A 20,868-nucleotide genomic window follows, 5' to 3' on the forward strand; every position below is an offset into this window, starting at 1 on the left:
CTCTGCCAAAGTTTCCATGTTTTCTTGTTTGTCCTAATAATATATAAATCTTATATTTGGGGTTCTTTTTGCCGAGTTTCTTTTTTTATTTGCTTATAATTTTATCAGTTTTTTGTTTGTCTGTTTCTGTTTGTATACTTCACAAATTTTCCTTGTGGCCCATTTTGGCTTAGCTTTCTCTTTTATCTCTCTATCTCTCTCTATTCTTCCTCTTTTCTTTTTTCTCTTGTTTGTGTCGGGAATCCTATTGCTCAAAAGCATCACAGGGTGTACTTTCACTACAACATGGTCGATACATCCAACTGCATCCGTTCAGTTATCTCTCACAAAAATGACTTGGAGGAGGAATGAACAACAGAAGAAAAATGGATGGGCCTTTTGCAACTGACCTAATGGCTATCAACATATTCAGTATGTCGGAAAGAGTATTCAGGCTCACAATAGCTAGGTTGCAGAAAGCCATGCATGATCAAACAAAATTGTTTAGAGCAGAACTGAAAGCCACCAGGGATGACATTCACAATGTAAGAGCAGAACTAAAACCACCAGGGATGAGGTTCACAATGCTCTCAATCAGCTCCAATCTAATCTAAATTCTCTAAAAGCTAGGGTAACCACAGAATAAGATATAATTAATGATCTGTAGGAAAAAAAAATAAAGCATCAGGAGGAAGTCTGGCACAAATTTAGAAGCTACAAAAACAGAATCCAGGAAATAAATGATGCCATGAAATGTACCAATGTCCGAATTATTGGAATTCCTGAGGGGGAGGAGAAAGAAAGAAGTCTAGAAGATATAGTGGAACAACATCTTTATAAAAATTTTCCTAATCTCATTAATGGAACCAGTGTACATGTGCTAGAGGCAGAACAGTCTCCCCCTAAAATTATAGATTAAAAAAAATAAAGGGAACTGATAGTAAAATTGAGAAATTATAAGTATAGGTACAATCGCTTTAAAGCTGCTATGACAAAGAGGATTCTTATGTACAGAAGAAAGCCGATCAGAATCATGTCAGACCTGTCCAGAGAGACCTGGCAAGCCAGAAAGGGCAGGCAAGATATTTTCAGGGTACTAAATGAGAAGAATATGCAACCAAGAATACTTTATCCAGCAAGACTGACATTCAAAATCGATGGATAAATATTTTTCAAGAACGGCAAGGCTTAAGGGACTATGCAACCACTAAACTGACACTGCAGCAAATATTAAGGGGAGTTCTATAAAAGTGAAAAAATCCTAAGAATAGCATTGAACACAAATATAGAAAAAATCTACAGAATAAAAGTCTTCAAAGAAACACGATGTCAATAAAAACATATCTATCAATAAACACTCTCAATGTGAAGGGCTTACATGCGCCCATAAAATGACACAGGGTTGCGGATTGGATTAAACGACATGACCTATCCATATGGTGTCTACTAGAGACCATTATAAACCTAAAGATACACCCAGACTGAAAGTGAAAGGATGGAGAAACGTCTTTCATGCCAGTGGCCTCAAAAGATGGCCGGGGTAGCGATTCTCATATCAGATAATTTAGATTTTAAACTAAAGGCAGTAGTCAGAGATACAGAAAGACACTACATAATTCCTAAGGAGACTATCGACCAAGATGATCTAACAATTGTAAATATCTGTGCACCCAATATGGGAGCAACCAATTACATGAGAAAAAAGGTTAGTCAAGATAAAGATTCATATTGATATGAATAGATTAATAGTAGGAGATCTTTACATGTTTCCCTCAGAAATTGACAGAGCATCCCTGCAGAAAATTCATAAAGAAACAAAATCATGAATGACACATTGGACCAGATGGACCTCATAGACATATACAGAACACTCCTCCCTAAAAGAGCAGAACACTCGTTCTTCTCAAGTGCACATGGAGCCTTCTCAAAAGTAGACCATATACTGTGTCACAAATCAGGACTCAACTGATACTAAACAAAACAACGAGATACCACCTCACACCAGTCAGAATGGCTAAAATTAACAAGTCACAAAATGACCCATGGTGGTGGGAATGCAGAGATAAGGGAACTCTCCTGCAGTCTTTGTGGGAATTCAAGCTTGTGCAGCCACTCTGGAAAACAGTGTGGAGGTTCCTTAGAAAACTGAAAATAGAGCTAACCTATGGCACAGCAATTGCACTATTGGGTATATATCCTAAAGACAGAAATGTGGTACTTCAAAAAGGCAAGTGCACTCGAATGTTTATAGCAGCAGTGTCCACAATAACCAACCAATGCAAAGAACCTAGATGCCCATCAAAAGATGAATGGATAAAGAAGATGTGGTATATATACACAATAGAATACTATGCAGCCTGAAAAAGAAATGACATCTTGCCATTTATGACCACGTGAATTTATCTAGAGGGTATTATGCTTAGCAAAAAAAAAAACAAAAAAAAAAAACAAAAAAAAACAACAACTATCGGAGAAAGACAACTATCATATGATCTCCTTGATATGAGGAAGTGGAGATGGAATGTGGGGTGATGGGGGGGTAGGAAAAGAATCAATGAAAGTACATGGGATTGAGAGGGAGACAAACAATAAAAGACTCAATCTCAAAAAACTGACTGAGGATTGCTGGGGTGTGGGGACTGGAGAGGGTGGTGGGAAAATGGATTTTAGGGAGTGTATATGCTAGGATGAGTGCTATGAAATGTATAAACCTGGTGTATAGACCTTAACCACTGGGGCTAAAAATAGGTTATATGTTTATTAAACAAATTAATTTATTATTATTTTTTAAAAGAATGCTTGGATCAACCAGGGGATCAAAGAAGAACTGAAAAAATTCATGGAAACCGATGAGAATGTAGACACTTCAGTCCAACACCTATGGGATACAACAAAGGCGGACTGAAGGGGGAAATACATAGCCATCCAAGATTTCCTCAAACAAAAAAAAAAAAAAAAAAAAAGGAAAAATCCACAATTCATCAGCTGTCTCTACACGTTAAAGAACTGGAGAACCAACAACAAATAAAACCATCTTCACACATAAGAAGAGAAATAATCAAGATTAGAGCAGAGATCAATGAGGTAGAAACCAGAGATACAGTAGAATGTATCAATGAAACAAAAGCTGTTTTTTTGAAAGAAGCAATAAGAAGGACAAACCATTGGCAACACTAAACAAAAGAAAAGAGAGAAAGCCCAAATTAATAAAATCATGAATGAAAAGTGAGAGATCACAACTAACACCAGGGAAGTAGCAACCATCATTAGAAGTTATTATGAACAGTTATATGGAAGTATGCTTTTCATGGAAACTATAAAGTCCCAAAATTGAACCAGGAAGAAATTGACAACCTGAATAGACCAATATTGTGTAATAATATTGAAGCAGTGATCAAATATCTCCCAAAAAAACAAGAGCCCAGAACCTCACGGATTCACTTGGGAATTCTACCAAACTTTCAGAAAGAAATAACACCTATTTTCCTGAAGCTGTTTCAAAAAATTGAAGCAGAAGGAAAACTTCCCAACCCTTTCTATGAATCCAGCATTACCCTGGTCCCCAACCAGACCAAAAATCCTACCTAAAAGGAGAATTTTAGACCAATATCACTGATGAAAATGGATGCTATGATTCTCAACAAGATATTAGCAAACAGGATTCAACAACACATTAAGAAGATTACCCACCCTGAGCAGGTGGGATTCATATCAGGGCTACAAGGATTGGTCAGCATTCAAAAATCAATCAATGTCATTGAACAAATCAATAAGAAAAGAGAGAAGAACCCCATGGTCCTCTCAATTGATGCAGAAAAAGCATTTGACAAAATCCAGCATCTGTTCCTGATTAAAATTCTTCAAAGTATAGGGATAGAGGGAACATTCCTGAACATCATCAAATCTATCTATGAAAGACCCACAGCAAATATCATCCTCAATTGGTAAAAGCTTGTAGAATTCCCATTGAGTTCAGGAACAGATGGATGCCCACTCTCACCACTCTTGTTAAACATAGTATAAAGAGTTCTAGCAACAGCAATCCAACAACAAAGAGAAATAAAAAGTATCCAAATTGGCAATAAAGTATTTAAACTCTTTTCCTTCGCAGATGAGATGATACTTTATATGGAAAACCCAAAAGACCCCACCGCCAAACTACTAGAACTCATACAGCAATTCAGAAAACTGGCAGGATACAAAGTCAATGTACATAAATCAGTGGCTTTCTTATACACTAACAATGAACGTACATAAAGGGAATTTAAACAATGTATTCCATTTACTATAGCACCAAGAACCATAAGATAAGTGGGAATAAACCTAACCAAAAAAGTAAAGGATCTGTACTCAAGGAATGGCATAACACTCATGAAAAAATTAAAGAAGACACACACAAAAAAGAAGACCATTTCATACTCTTGGATCGGAAGAATAAACATAGTGAAAATGTGTATACTGTCTAGAGCAATCTATCCTTTTAATGCCATTCCGATCAAAATTCCACAATTAGTTTTCAAAGAGTTGGAGCAAATAATCCTAAAATTTGTATGGAATCAGAAGAGACCCCAAATTGCTGAGGAAATGTTGAAAAACAAAAATAAACCTTGGGCCCTCACGTTAACTGATTCCCGGTTTTACTACAAAGCTGTGATCACCAAGACACACTGATACTGGCTTAAAAACGGACACATTGACCTTTAGAACATAGTAGAGAACCCAGATATGGACCTTGAAATCTATGGGCAAATAATCTTCCACTGTATAGTGGAAAAAATACAATCTCTTCAATAAATGGTGTTGGGAAAACTGGACAGCTATATATAGAAAAATAAAATTCAATCATTCTTTTACACCCTATACAAAGGTAACTCAAAATGGATAAAAGACTGAAATGTGAGACAGGAATCCATCAGATTCCTAGAGGAGAACATAGGCAGTAACCTCTTCGATATCAGCCACAGCAACTTCATTCTATATATGGATGCAAAGGCAAAGGAAACAAAGTGAAAATGAACTTTTGGAACTTCATCAAGACCAAAAGCTTATACACAGCAAAGGAAAAGGTCAACAACAACAAAAAAATGAGGCAAAACGTGGAATGGGAGGGAATATTTCCAAATGACAGTACAGAAAAATGGTTGATATCCAGGATCTATAATGAACTCCTCAAACTCAACACACAAAGAACAGACAATCATAAAAAATAGGCAGAAGATATGAACAGAAATTTAACCAATGAAGACATAAAAATGGCTATCAGACACATGAAAAAATGTTCATCATCACTAGCCATCAGGGAGATTCAAATGAAAACCAATTGAGATCACCAGTTAGAATGGCCAAAAAACAAGATGGGAACAGCATGTGTTGGAGAGGATGGGGAGAATGAGGAGCCCTCTTACACTGTTGGTGGGAATACACATTATTGCAGCTACTTTGGAGAATGGTGTAGAGATTCCTCAAGAAGTAGAAAATAGAAATTCCCTATGACTCTGCCATTGCACTACTGGGTCTTTAACAAAGATACAGATGTAGTGAAAAGAAGGGCCATTTGTACCCCAATGTTTATAGCAGCAATGACCATGGTCGCCAAACTGTAGAGAGACCCAAAGTGCCCTTCAATGAAAGAATGGATAAGAAAGATGTGGTCCATTTACACTAAGGAGTATTATGCTTTCCTCAGAAAGGATAAATACCCGAGTTGTGTAGTAACATGGACGGGACTGGAAGAGATTATGCTGAATGAAACAAGTCAAGCAGAGAGAATCAATTATCCTATGGTTTCACTTATTTGTGGAGCATCACGAATAACATGGAGGACAAGGGGAGATGGAGAGGAGAAGGGATTTGAGGGAAATTGGAAGGGGAGGTGAATAATGAGAAACTATAGACTCTGTAAAACAATCGGAGGGTTCTGAAGGGTCGTGGGGTGGGAGACTGAGGGAACCAGGTTGTGGGTATTAGAGCAAACCTTGCATGGAGCAAGATAGGGTTTGAATTCTCTTCTATTAATTGCAACTGGATTTGGAATACAGCACATGATATGTAATAGACAATGCTGGGTCTGCCCTATGGAACAACTTCTCCTATGGTCCTCAGAGATACAGCTTATGCATGTTTCCCCAAAGCTCAGGTGGTCTAGAGATCCCGTGATAATGTCAGTTATTCCTTCCCACCTTTCAGTCCCTATGATCTGTCCTGTGCTTAAAGTGGATATCATAGTCCCCAAGAATATTCGATTTTGATCCCCATCTCCCTTCCTTTCTGTTAATATGCCTCCAACATCTAGATACACCCAGGTTGATGGTATATATGATGGAAATTCTTCCAAGTGTCTTATGTTTGGATGCTCCGTCAAGACTAAACAGCTTCTGATAATTTTTGTCTCTGGAAGGTATAAAATCTCTCTATCTGCCATAGGCACATTCGCCTTGGCTGTCTTCTCCTTTATAATTGCATATCCTATGTCTCCCCCAGTTCTTCCCTTTCAAGCTATTTGCATCTTTATAGCCAAAGGAAATCTCCTATGGCCAACAGAAGGTCAAGTTTGGTTTATGTTGTTTTCATGTTGAACTTTTTTTTGCATATTTTTAAAATTTTCATCCTTCCAACAATCTTTTTATAGGGATAGGAAAATTTAGTCCTGAATACTTGATCTAATTATTGATAGGTTAGGAGTTAAATTTATAATTTTGGTTCATTTCTGACTTGTATTCTCTGTGCCTTTCACCTTTAAGGTATTTTCTTTGGGATTTGCTTCCTTTATTGTGATTCCTCACTTGCTCCCCATCTTTTGTGTCTCTTATCTGTGGGGTGTGTGTGTTTTGTCTGTGTTTGTTTCATATAACTCAAAATTAAATTTCAAGAGATAATAACTCGGTCAATAATGTATAACAATTCAATTTGATATGCCTTGAAAACTCACATTCCATCACTTTCAGCCAAATTTCGTACAAGTTATGTCCCATTTATGCCTCTTTTATAGACACATATTCTCACTAACCGGCCTTCAAGCAAACACACAATTTTGTGTACCTGGTTAGAGTCATATTGTTTGTACTTTTTCCCCCTGCTATTTCAAATGTTCCTTGACTACGATGAGACGGTAAAATTGTTATTTGTATTTCTGAGACTGAGAGATGTGATGTAGCCCAATGCTCAACAAAACTCTACCACATGAAGCTAGTGGTAAAAATTAGTTCTTGATTATAACTGTAAAAATCTGTGGTGCCTATGGAGGACAGATTTGGTAGTATTTTCTGAGAACTCCAGGCTTGTCTTCAGCCATGAACACAAACTGAAGATTAACACATATAATGAAATATGGTGGAAAATGACCTGAAGCATATCAAACTCCACAGTAAAGGAAAAAAGTAATCTCAGGGAATATGTGAGAAGATTTGTGGCATGGCTTAGGGGATATGTTGTCATTGGTACTTCAGAGTGCAGTGAGCCTATGAAAAAGGTAAAGCCACAGGAGAGAGGAGTACACATTGGCATCCCACATGATGCATATATCCCAAAGCCATTGCCTTTGACCAGCCGAGGGTCTGAATGGCACAAGTTCTTGCCAACAAAGAATCATATTGCCCAGAGATTTCAGATCAGCCTGCTTGGCAGACATCGACTCAATAGCACATTGTGTTTCTATTGGACAGGACACCACCAAACTACCAGGTGCAGACAGCCAAGAAACCATGATCAGAGACAATGCCAGAAAACATAGTGGGAAAATGGTGGGTTCTGACAGTGCAACCATGAGAGGCAGGGTTCGTGGAGATGACTCGATGGGGGCATAATAAATTTTGGGTTCTCCCACCAGGAGCATAAAGACTGAGTTAATGGCCAAAGACAGGATGGTGAGGACATTTCCTGCCTAACCTGCAAGCAAGAAGTTCCAACTGTGGAACACTGGGGGGACAGCCTTCCTCAGTCCAAGTTGCTTAGTCCAAGGGGAACAGACTCTCCCTTAGAAGACTAGAAGAAAGCCCTGCCCACATGCTCTCTTATGACCACAACATTATGCAGGCTTCATTCTGTCGTGTTGGTTGAATGTTTCCTTTCACAGGCACACCAGAGCCCACCAAGCTAATCCTCACCCTATTCAGACTAGACTCCAAACACTCTGAACATCAGGCAGGAGAGCCTCTGCGTATGACTGGCTTCAAGGACAGGGGACAGCAACAACACAACAGCAGAGGGTATGCATGAAACACCCACCTGAGACTCCCAAAAGGGCCAGCCCTTGGGCACTCCATGATCTCTTCTTTTAAAGATATTACGCTCAGGATATAAAAAAGAATGGGCTTTTCAAATACTGAGAAGAAGACAGAGACCTGTATCTAATGCAAAGATGGAAAAATCAATTGATGACGAGGTAAAAGAACAAGAAATGACCATGTCCGGGCAGTCAAGGGAAACCTTTGCATGTAACGTGCCTGATGGAGGATTGATAGCAGCAGCCAGAATACTCACTATACATCAGAAAAATCAGAAGTCATCAGGGAGTCTTGAACCACACAAATATAAAGTGATACAAATAATATAAATAAAATAAAATAAAAAAGAGTCCTGGATGAAAAGAGGGATAGCAGATTGAATTGAATGCAAGTACGTAAAGATATGTAAAGATAATTAAAATACACTTCTTTCCTTTTCTCTGTCTGTCTTCATCTGGTTTTGAAAGGTACAGATTGTTTCTCTTTTAATTTATTTGTTATTTGAGGAAGCAAGCCTATCATCCATCAACCGTTTTTGACAGAATATTCATGAATGCTTTCATTCCATATACAACCTAGTGATCATGCTAATATATGCCACAACTCCTCAACACCAGTTCCCTCATTCCTTGCATGTCATTCTTTTCTGCAACCCTCAGCTTGGTTCTCAGAGTCCTGAGTCCCTGCTGGTTTGTCTCCTTCTCTGACTTATTCCCCTTCTGGTTTCCCTTCCTTTATAAGGGCCATGGCATTCCTCCTAGGGCACATGCAAGAGAAGTCATATGATATTTCCATTTGTCTGCTTGCTTTTTTCATTTTGCATCACCCAGTCATGTGGCATTCATGTCAATGCAAGTACGAGGGTTTTATCATCCCTGAGGGTAAAAGAATACTGTGTTGTCAACATGGTCCACACCTTCTTTATCCACTAGTCATTGAAAGAGCATTGTGGCTCATTCCACAGGTCTGCTCGAGTGGGCATTGCATGCCACTGATATAGACCATTCCACTTTCTCAGATTAAGATATTTGGTCAACATGGGTATAGCCAATGCCACAGCAGATAGAGTTAACTAATGATGACAAGGAGTGCTGTCCAAGGCTCTTCCTTAAGCGTTAGCTCTCATGCAGAATGTCACTCTACTTGAAGCCTTTGTAAAAGATTTTATATTAAAGCCGAGTAGACATAACCCTATTCCCTTATGACTAGTGTTTCAGAACACTAGGAGATTAGGACAGGCATCACAATACATCCATGCCCTAACATATTTTCTTGAAAACAGACTTTCCGTCTCTTAGTCTTCACTGACTCATAGGGGAAAGACACTGACAAAGGACCCTCTCACGCACAGGATCACAAACCCCACGGAAGGCTATTGATAGCCCAGATGCTTCAATGTCTCTTGATCTCTAGAAATTGAAGTGGAAATTGTAACACCTGGCCATTTCTGGAGAAATATTGGCCTTAAGGATGGTATACCGAAGGTCATTCTCTTTACTCTTTGTCTAGAAAGGGAAAGTGGGACATTAACACAAAGACAACCTGAGTTTTTTATTAGGCTCAGTGGACTGTATTTTAGTTCTTCCAGGGCTTCCTACCTAAAGCCATAGGACTCAAAGGTCATGAAACAGGGACTGCTGCTTCAGTGAAGCCAGCTTCTCTGATGTCACAAAGCTTTGAAGACATAGAAAACACTCCTGATAACTACACTTGCCTGGAGTAGACATGTGTGGGCCAAAAGTATCCCAAGCACTCCCAAACCACTGGAGCCGCCTGGGTCTCTCACCAAGGCAGTTTGCAATGCGAGTTGTTGTCACCTTCTCCATGGCCGAATTTGTAGTTTGGTCATGACTATCAGCACCGGCCCTCTGGACTCCAAAGAAATGCAAGGATTCAGCATTCCATCTTACCCATGAAAGACCAAGAAACAATCAGGCCGCAATCAAAGCCTAAGGGTTAGAACTCTGCACCCTGCACATGGGTATGGTCCTCCCACCCAATCAGGGCACTCCTGTCCAGGAAATGGGCCACCCAAGGAAAGTTTAAATGGAACGCCTGCAAACATGCCAAAGACAGGTCTGAAGCCTTCAACAGTGAGGACTTGAGTACATCTAGCGTTTTAAGAAATCATGCTAAAACTTCCTCCCAAACTTCAAAACTGACCAAGCACCAAAGACAGACTCTACACCCTCGGACCTTAGGTCCAAGAAGGACTCATGCACTTGGTGTTACAGGAGCAAACATGGAGGATGTTGGAAGAGAGCCATAGCCCTATTAGAGCCATCTGGAAGACTTTCATGCCTGTTTCAGGATGACAACTTGTATCTCCAAAAGGACACATTGAAGAGATTTCGAATGTTGAATGTCTAAGAACCTTGACCATTCCCACAGGGTGGTGCAGTTACCCTCTGGGGAGCTGCATGGAGATGTGGCAGGACAAGCCTGCCTTAACCCTCCAATTACCATCCAACAAATGTTATAAAGTGATTAGCAAACATTTCCTCTTGCAGAATATAGGGATAACCTAATGGATCCAGGAGAGGAGGAACAATGTATAAACAAGGGGCCATTACACCAGGTCAGACTAATGCTACAGGTTTGTGAGAAGATACAGGAAGACAAAAACAATACAAAACACACACACACACACACACACACACACACACACACATACACACACAAACAAACAATAAGAACAAAAAAGCTCAGAGCCAAGGTCTGGCATTTTAGGATGGTGCTCTGTACCAGGCTACATTCCATAGGGACCTAGGTCCAAATTAAATAAAACCTCCTCTGGCCCCATTGAATCCTTGTACCCTGGTTCTGTTTTTGTTTTTTTCAAACGATGCACATGCATGTATTTGACAGAGAAACAGAGAGATCACAATGACGTGGTGGAGCTTGAGAGAGAGAACCTGACTTGACCTGAGAAGGGAACCTGAGACCAGAGTCGATGTCATGGCCCTGGGATCATGAGATGAGAGAAGGCCATCTCTGAACTGATGGACACACTCTGGACCCAGTCTTTCTCTTCTGAATACCTCCTAGTTCTAGGCAAGAACCACTGCTCTGTCTTTTTCAGCAATTCAGGGGATGCAGATTTTGGCTTGGGCTGACCTGCTTTGAAGGTGATTTAGCTTGTTCCCTTGAAGTCAGTGATTGACTATGGAAAAACTACTCTCCCACGCCTATTTGGGTACATAAAATTCCTCCATTGTAGATTTTTTTTGGGAATGATACTATGTCTTGTGTTGCTCTGCTTCAGTCGTTGGGAGTCCTCTTTGCCCCTGAATCTGGATCACTGCTTCTGATCCCAGAAGAGGGACATTTTCTGAGTGATTTATCAAAAAAAAATGTTCAGCCATCTTCTTTTCTCTTGCTCCTATTTCTCATAAAATAGGCACATCTTTCCATTCCTTGGAATCGATGATTTCCCTAAGCTCATTGTCATGTTCAATCATTCTTCCTTCTCTCTTTGGATTTGCTTTTTTTTTCCAGTATTATTCTTTCAAGTCAATAATTTTATCCTCAGATTCTGTCAGCTTTTTTGACTTTACATCCAATACGCTACCCATCTTTTCATCATGAACTCTTTATTTTATCTTTTTTTAATCAGTTTTATCTCTGTGGCTAAAGTCTTACTGATGTCTTCTGTCTTTTTTATTTTTTAATGTACAGGGAGTATCCTGGCTATAGAGTTTGATCCTCCATTGGGCGTGTCACTTGTAGAGGTTTCACTTGTATTGCATGGCCATGATCATTTTTTTGTTCCTTTTCCTTGGCATCAATTGCTACTTCCATCTTTGAATAGAATCTAAATCTCTGTCTTCTTCTCTGTACTCAAAATCCAATTCTGTTTTCTATCCTAAGAGTAATTTATTTAGGAAGAAGAGGTGATGGAGTACCCAAGGGCTGGCCATTGAGAGAGTCTAAGGTGTGTGTGTGTGTGGCATGCATGCCCTTTGATGTTGTTTTGTTGCTTTCCCCTGTATTAGAGGCCAGTTATCTGCAGGGGCTCTAGTTTCCTGCCATTTGATGTGTTTGGGGTCTGGGCTGAATATGCTGAGGTTTAGCTTGCTGGGCTCTGGTGTGCCCGTGAAAGGAGACATTCAACCAACTCACAGAATGAAGGCTTGCAGATTGTAATGGCCAAAAGAGAGGTTGAGTGCAGGGCTTTCTTCCAGTCCACTACAGGAGAGTCTGCTTTCCTGGGACTAAGCAACTTGGACTGAGGAAAGCATCCCAAAGTGTTCAGGTGCTTGGAATTTCGTGTTTACAGGTTAGGCAGCTAATATCCTCACGGTCCATTTTCCCACTGTTTCTCCTGGTATTGTCTCTGATTATGGTTTCCAGTCTGTCTGCATATGGTTCCTTGTTGGTGTTCTCTCCAGGAGAAAACCAGTGTTCTCTTGAGTCGATGTCTGCCAAGCCTGCTGATATGAAATCTCCAGGATTCAAGACCCTTTGTTGGCAATATGCATGCAATGCAGATCCTCTGCTGGTCACAACCAATGACATTTAGAAATATGCTCCTTGTGAGTTCCCAGTATGCTCCACTCTCCTGTGCCTTTGTCCTTTGCATTGGATCACTGCCCTCTGAAGCACCAACTGCCCATGTCTTCTTAAGCCATGTCTCCAATCGTCTCCCCTAGTTTCTGCAACTTATTTTCTCTTTTGCCATGGAGTTTAGTTTGTAGGCTTCAGTTCAGTTTCCACCAAGTTGTAGTTGATGTGGCAATTTTCCAGTTGTGTTCATGACTGAAGGAAGCGTGGAGTTCTCAGACACTACTACCATCTCACTGTCCTCCAAAGGTACCTCGGATTCTGAATGAGGCATTAGAAAGAATGAATTCTTGCCACTTGCCCCATGTGGCAGTGTTATGGAGAGCATTGGGCTATGTCACACCTATCCGTCTCAGATTGACAAATAACATACGATTTTACTCTCTCGTATAGGTCAAGAAATATGTGGAAAAGCATAGGAAAAATGTACAAACAAGACAACTCTAAACAGGCACACAAAATATGGTGTTTGTTTGAAGGTAGGTTTCTTAGAATATGTGTTTATAAAAGAGGACTACGTAGGACATACTTTGTAGGAAATGTGGCTGAAAGTGATGGATTCTGAATTTTCAAGGCATCTCAAATTGGATTGTTATCCAAAGAAGACCAACTTACTACCTCTTGAAATTTAATTATAAATGTTATGTGAAACACACACGGACAAATACACACACACACTCACACACAGATAAGATGCATAAAAGATGGGGACAAAGAGAGGAATCAAAATAAAGGAAGCAAACACCAAATAAAATGATATACAGGGGAAAGGCACAGAGAATCCAAGTCAGAAATCAACCAAAATGAGAATGTTTACTCCTTACCTATCAATAATTAGTTCAACTATTCACTAAATTCTCCCATCACTGCAAACATATTGTTGAACTGGATGAAAATTAAAAAAAGAAAAAGAAAAAAAAATAAAATAAAATAAAGCCAAACTGTCCACAAAAAACAACAAAAAGTAAACAAGCTCGAGCTTCTGTTACTCATAGGAGATTTCCAAAGAATATGAAGATACACATATCTTGAAAGTGAAGGAATTGGGAAGATATAGGTTATGCAAATGACAAAGAGAAGGAAGCCAAAGAGATTGTGCCTATGGCAGGTAGAGAGATTTTATGACATTGAGGGACAAAAGATTACCGGAAGGTGTTTTGTCTTGATGGAGCATCAAGACATTTGAAACTTGAAAGAATTGCCAATATATAAACCACCAACATGGATGTGTCTAAATGTTGGAACCATATTAACAGAACGGAAGGGATACGGGGTCTTCAATCCAATATTGTTGGGAACTACGATATCCTCTTTCAACACAGTACAGATCATCCAGATGCAAAGGTGGTAAGGAGTAACAGACATCATCATGGAATCTCTAACCACCTGACCACATGCATAAAATTTTGTCTCTAAGGACCATAAGAGAAGTTTTTCCAAAGGGCAGATTTAACTTTGTGTATCACAGATAGTGTGCTGGAGTCCAAATCAAGTCGTAATTAATAGAAGTATATTAAGTGAAAGAATGGAAGAATAAGTATCTTGTATACTTATGACCATAAAGGTAAGAAAATGGAAAGAAATCACTTGTGAATGTGAAACAAACCCAGACACTAGTAGGTGGAAAACACAACACACTACTAAACTAGCAATGAATCAAAGAAAGAACATACAAAGGAAGATCAGACAGTGCCATGAAATAAGGAAAGCCAAGAAACTTAACCTATATTGTTTCCCCATAAAATGTTTTCAGAATGATGTGAAAACATTTTATGGGGAAACAATATAGGTTAAATGCATGTATTTCCAAAAATTAAAAACACAGAATAATAGCGACCTAACTGGATGCCATAAGGAATAATAATAAGAAGAAGAACCAACCTCCAAAGTTAACAGAAAAAATGAAATACTACAATTGATTATAGAAATAAAGGAAACACAAACAAACCAAAAGGAAAAAATCAAAAGAACTCAAACGTCTGTTTGAAAACTTTAATAAACTAGCGAAGCCAATACCTGAATAAAACAGGGAGATAAGCACACAGCTGAAAGTATAAATCCACATGACAGCTGATAGAAAAAAAAAAAACCTGAAATACGACTCTACACAATTATGCCAGCAAATCCAAGAACTGAGTGAAAAGAATTTATTCCAAGACACATATCAACTCCCAAGTTTAGGTCAGTAAATCTATAAAATCTGAGCTCTCTAGTAGTAACTAAAGCATATGAAGCAGTAATCAAACCTCTGCCCCACACAGAAGGCCAGGTCCAAATCATTTTCCTGAGCAACTCTTCTAGACATTTAATGAAGGAAAGGTTGTTTCTTCTATTGATTTTAGAAATGGAGGCAGGGAGACTCTAGTTTACAAGTATAAAGACCCGATTCAGTTAAAGACACTATAGGAAATAAATTATATAAATTATATGCCATTTCAATAAGTAAATATAATAAAATTATAATTCTTTCCTTTTCTCTGTCTCTAATCATCTGGTTTTGCAAAGGCCAGATTGTTTTTCTTTTAATATTTTTTTGTTCTGTTGAAACCAGCCTATCTACTGCCATTCGTTTTTGACTGAGTATTAACGGATGTTTCAGTTCCATATATGACCTAGTGCTCCTTTTAATATATGCCATACTCCTCAACAACCATTAACCAGTTCTCTCATTCCCTAAATAACATCTTTTCTGTAACCCATAGCTTGGTTCTCAGAACCTGAGTCAACCCTGGTTTGTCTACTTCTCTGACTTCTTCCCCATCAGTTTTTCTTTCTTTATTAAGGGCCATGGTATTCCTCCTGGGGACATACGAGGGAAGCCATATGATATATTTTCCTTTTTTTTTTTTTTTGCTTCCCTTTTTCATTTCACATGACCCAGTTCTGTGTCATTCATGTAAAAGCAAGTACCAGGTTTTCATCCTCCCTGATGGCTGAAAAATAATCTGTTGACAATATGGACCACACTTTCTTTATCCAAAAATCTTTGCAAGGACATTGTGGTTAAATCCACAGCTCTGCTGGAGTGGGGATTGCAGGCCATCAATATAGGCCGTTCCTTTTCCGATGATTAAAGGGACTTTGTCAACATGGCTATTCCCTTTACCACAGCAAGTAGAGCTAACTAACGATCACAAAAAGTGCTGTCCAGGGCTCTAAAATAAGAGTTAGCTCTGATGCAGAATATCACTCTTCTTGAAGCCTTTGCAAATGTGTTTAAGGTAAAGACATATAGCCCTAATCCCTTATGACTAGTGTTTGAGAACACTAGGAGATGAGGAAACAGAAAGCAAAATACATCTATGCCCTAACACTTTTCCTTGGAAATGTTCTTTCCATCCCTTAGTTATCACGGACCCATAGGGAAAAGATGCTGAGGAAGGACACTCACCCACAGGATGACAAACCCCATGGAGAGCTGTTGATACACAAAATGCCTCACTGTTTATTGAGATCTCAAGAAATTGCAGTGGAAATAATTAAATCTAACCATCTCTTGAGAAATTCTGGCCCTAAAGAATAGTATACTGAATGTTATTTGCTTTTCTCTTTGTCTAGAAAGGGGAAGAGGGACATTAAAACCCAAGACTACCTGAATTCTTGATTAGGCTTAGAGGGCTCTCTTTCTCTTTCCCAGGACTCCCTTCCTAAAGCCCTATGACTCAAAGGTCATCAGAGAGAGACTGCGCTTCCGTGAAGCCACTTTATGTGATGTCACAAAGGTCATAGCAAGCACTTATCATCAATCCACGCCTGAGCAGTATACTTGGCTGGATTAGTCATGGGAGGGCCAAGAGTATCCCAAGCCTCCCAAACCGCTGAAGGCACCTGGGTCTCTCACCAAGGCTGTTTGTGAAGCGAGTTGGTGTCACCTTCTCCATGTCCGAATTGGTAGTCTTTGGGGGGGTGACTGTCAGCACCAGCCCTATGGACACCGGATAAAGACAAGAATCCACCATTCTACCTTAGCCACCAAAGGTCAAGAAGCAATCAGGTCTCAAACAAAGCCTTAGTGAAGTAATTCCACGCCCTGTATATGGGTATGGTCCTCCCACCCAATCAGGAAAAGGGCCACCCATGGAAAGCTTAAAGGGAACACCCACAACCATGCCAAAGACATGTCTGGAGTCTTCAACAACGAGGACATGAGTACCTACAGTTTCTATGGAAATTGTGCCAAAACAGCCTCCCAATCTTCAAAACTTACCAGGCAGCAAAGGCATACTCTTTACCCTAGACTTTTAAGTCCAGGAAGGACTCATGTACTTTATGTCCACAGGAGCAAACACGGGGCATGTTGGGAGAGACCCATAGCCCAATTGAAGCTATCTGAAAGACATTCATGCCCGTATCATTATGACTACCTTTATATCCAAAAGGCCGCATTTGAGAGAATTTGAATGTTGAAGAACCTTGAGCATTCCCACAGGCTGGTGCAGCTACCCTCTGGGGAAATGAATGGAGATGTGGCAGCACAAGCCTGCCCTAAAACTCTCATGACCATCCCCCAAGTGGTTTCATGTGATAAGCAAATAGTGCTTCTTGCCTATAATGGGCATGTTCTCATAAAGCCAGAAGAGGATGAATAATGTGTCAACAAGGGGCAACTATCGGGGGATAGACAATGGATTCTACAGTTTGGTGAGGAGATCCAGGAAGACAAAAAGCAGGAGAATGAACAAGGAAGCTCCGAGCAAAATTCTGGCATTTTAATATGGGAGGAGTTGCTCTGTACCTGGCTGCATTCCATAGGAAATGGGTCCAGATTAAATATAACTTCCTCTGGCCCAAGTCAATCCTTGAACACTGGATTTTGTTTTGTTTTTGTTTTCGATTTTTTGTCAAATGATGCACATGCACGTATTTGACAGAGAGACAGAGAGATCACAATGAGGGGGTGGAGCTGGAGAGGGAGAAGCTGACTTGCCCCTGATATGGGAACCTGAGACCAGAGTCGATGCCATGGCCCTTGATCATGACTTGAGCTTAAGCCTGCCTCTGATGGAAACACCCCGACACCCAATCTTTGCTTCTTTATACCTCCTAGTTCTAGACAAGTACCGCTGCTTTGTTATTGTTCAGAAATTCAGGCGATTCAGATTTTGGCTTGTCCAGGTGTTGCTTGAGCTATCTGACCTGCTTCAAAATATGATCTAGCTTGTCCTCTTGAAGTCAGTGCCTTGGCTATGGACAAACTATTCTCCCACGCATATTTGGGTAAAGAGAATTTCTCCATTGCTATCTTTTGCAGGGGGAATGACACTATGTCTTGTGGTGCTCTTCTTCTGTGGATGGTGATGGGAATCCTCTGTGCATCTGAATTTGGAACTCTGTTTCTGCTACCAGATGAGGGGCATTTTCAGCACAGATTTCTCAAAGACAAGTTGAGCCCTCTTTTTATCTCTCACTCCTATTCTCCTTCAATAGGAACCTCTTTCTTTGAGTAAGATGACCTATTTGAGCTCAATGTCATGTTCCACCATCCTTGCTTGTCTCTTCAGATTTGATTCCATATTTTCCAGTTTTTTCTTCCAGGTCACTATTTGGATGCTCTGCTTCTCCCAGCTTCCTGGTCTTTGCACCCAGTCTTCTACAAATCATTTCACCAGTGACTCTTTAATTTTTTTAATCACGTTTAGCTCTGTGGTTCGAGACTCCTTGATGTCTTCTGTGTTTTTCTGATGTACAATGAGTCTCCTGGCTGCTGATTTCAATCTTCCAATGGGCGTGTTACATGTCGAAGTTTAACTTCAATTGCCTGCACATGATCATTTCTTGTTCTTTTTCCTCAACATCAAATGATTCTTCTATCTTTGCATTGGATCTAGGTCTCTGTCTTCTTTTCATTAGTTGAAAAGCCTATTTTGTTTTCTATCCTGGGTGTAATTTTTTTAGGATAATGATATCATGGCATACCCAGGGGCTGCCCCTTGAGGAAGTCTCCCATATGTGTGGCATGCATGCCCCATGGTGTGTGTTGTGGCTGTCCCTGGTCCTTGGAGTCAGTCATCTGCAGAGGCTCTCCTTGCCTGCCATTTGGAGTTTTTGGGGTCTGGGCTGAATATGATGAGGCTCAGCTTGGGGTGCTCTGGTGTGCTTGTGAATGGAGATGTTCAGCCAACTCAATGGAATAAATGTCTGTTAAATGCTGTGGTCAGGGGAGAGCATATAGGTAGCGCTTTTTTCTAGTCCCCCACGGAAGAGTCTGTTCTCCTGGGTCTAAGCAACTGGGACTGCAGAAGGGAGTTCCATAAGTGTTCCATGGTTGGGATTTTGTGTTTGCAGATTAGGCCGCTAATGACCTCACTGACCTGTCTTTGGCCAGTAGCTCAGTCTTTATGTTACTGGGGAAAGAGTCCAAAATTTCTTCTGTCCCCATCGAGTTATCCCCATGAACCCTGGCTCTCATGGATGCATTGCCAGAACCAACCATCTTCTTACTGTGTCTCCTGGGATTGTCTCTGATTATGGTTTCCATGCTGTCTGAATCTGTTTGCTTGTTGGTGTCATCTCCAGGAGAAACACAGTGTTCTCTCGAGTCGATGTCTTCCAAGAGTGCTGATCTGAAAACTCTGGACTTTGTTGGCAGGAACTCGTGACATTCAGACCATCTGCTGGTCGCAGCCACTGGCATTGGGAAACATGATTATGTGAGTTCCCAGTGTGTTCCTCGCTCCTGTGCCTTTGCCCTTTGCATTGTCTCACTGCCCTCTGAAGCACTCCCCATGTCTCCCAAAACCATGTTTCCAGGCTTCTGCCAAAGTTTCTTTGAATTCTTTTCTCTTTTGCTGTGGAGTTTGCTTTGTATGCTTCAGGTTCTTTTCTTCCATATTGCACCTAATGTGGTAATACTCCAGTTGTGTTCCTGGATGAAGACAAGCCTGGAGTTCTCACTGTCCTCCAAAAGCACCGCAGATTCTTACCCAGCCATAAGCATGAATGAATTCTTGCCACTTGCCCATGTGGCAGTGTTGTAGAGAGCATTGGACTACATCACATCTATCAGTCTCAGAAAGACAAATAATATACAATTTTATTCTCTAATGGTAGTCAAGGAACATGGTAAAAATCAAGTGAAAAGGGGACAATAAATATGACTCTAACCAGGCACCCACAATTTGGTGTTTGTTTGAAAGCAGATTAGTGAGAATATGTGTTTATAGAAGAAGACTACCTGGGAAATTCTTTGCAGGAACTGTGGCTGATAGTGTTCGAATGTGACCTTTCAAGGCATATCAAATTGAATTGATATCCTTAAAAGACCGACTTCCTATCTCCTGAAATTTTGTTTTCAGTGTTATGTAAAACACAGACAACACACACACACACACACACACACACACACAAACACACACCAAAAAGACACACAAAATATGGGGTGGAAGTGAGGAATTGCTCTAAAGGAATAAAACTCCAATGAAAATACCATAAAGGGGAAAAGGACAGTGAATCCAAGTTGGACAAAAACGAAAATGAGAGCATTAACTACTTACCTCTCAATAATTAGTTAAAGTATTCAGGACTAAATAATCATTTCCCTATAAACAGATTTTTGGAAAGAGGAATATTTAAAAGTTAAAAAAAAAGGCAAAAAAGGTCCACAAGAAAACAGCAAAAACTAAACAGGCTTGTCCTTCTGTTGCCCATAGGAGATTTCTTTCCACTAAAGATACACATAGCTTGGAAGAGACCTATAGCACAAGTGAAGGCATCAGAAAGACAATATTTCCCATTTCAAGATTTAAATGTGTATCTCCAAAAGGACGTATTGAAGAGGATTCAAATTTTGAAGAATCTTGAGCATTCCCACCAAATTTTGCAGCTACCTCTAGGAAACTGAATTGAGAAATGGCAGCAGAAGACTTTATTAAACCTCTCATTACTATCCAAAAATGGCTTCAGATGATAAGCAAACAGTGCCTCTTAAGGAAGATGGGCATGTTCTCATGGAGCCCTGAGAGGATGAACAATGTGACAACCAAAGGCCATTACATTGGGACAGACAGTCCCACTGTATGATACAGTCCCACCATATGCTACAGGTTGGAGGGGAGATCCAGGAAGACAAATAATAGGAGAATGAACAAAGGAGCTCAGACCTAAG

The sequence above is a fragment of the Mustela nivalis genome (assembly GCF_964662115.1).
Source record: "Mustela nivalis genome assembly, chromosome: Y".
Classification (NCBI taxonomy): domain Eukaryota; kingdom Metazoa; phylum Chordata; class Mammalia; order Carnivora; family Mustelidae; genus Mustela; species Mustela nivalis.